Genomic DNA, 961 nt, shown 5'->3' on the forward strand with positions numbered 1-961 from the left:
GGGCGCGCGGCGCGGGAGGGGGCGTGGCCGCGCGGCCCCGAGCCGCGCGGGGCCCCGCCCTGTCACGTGGGCCCAGGTGAGCCCGCCACAGCCACCCAGCCCGTGCCCGTCACGTGCACAGGTGCAGCGGCCACCTGGCGCGGTCCTTTCTGCTCCGCTCCGCGCGGCCCTCGCGCGCCAGCGCCCCGCTCTTTATCGGTTTCTTATATCCCTCTTCTTAGTTTCCACCTGCCCTTCCCCCCGCCCCCCAGTCTCACAACTACCCTACCCCACTTTTCTCAACTTAACTACTAGACAGGTCTTGAAGTTGTGACCCAGAAGGTAAAATCAAGGTCACCAGTCACACCTAATGTGGCTAATCCTACTCTAGTAGGATTTTTTTAAAAATACCACTAGGACAGAGTCAGATGGCTCAGCCTCAGTGGCGGTGGACGCTGGACAGGTAACTGGCTTCTTTGTGCGCGGGTGGTGTGCTCATCTGTGAAATGGGGGTACGGGTATTTACCCCCTGTGATTGCCCAGATTACATTAACATGGAAAGAGTTTAGCGCATGGTCAGCGCCCCCTTAATGGCAGCTGATATGATGACTGATATTTTTTGAAATTTTACGCATACACATATCTTGCACTGTGTACACATGGTTGCATAGGCTATATTTTCCACATAAAACTTAAATTATTGATTTTTATCTGTCTGCAACTTATAAATTGTTGTTGTATCTTAAACACTTAAATGGACTTTTTAAGGGATGCTATGTATAGTTTAGATTCCCTGCCCCAATTTATCCCCATTTTATCTTTAATTTTTTATATCAACATTTTGTAAGGGAAATAAAGGATGTGAGATTGATCTTCTCAAAGATCTGCCGAATATAAACAAAAGTACACATACCAGCATACACAGGTAGATCATACTGGAAAAAAATATTAGCTAACATTATCAGGCGTTCTCCAAATGGAA

Source organism: Lutra lutra, chromosome 4 (genome assembly GCF_902655055.1).
Source record: "Lutra lutra chromosome 4, mLutLut1.2, whole genome shotgun sequence".
NCBI lineage: Eukaryota > Metazoa > Chordata > Mammalia > Carnivora > Mustelidae > Lutra > Lutra lutra.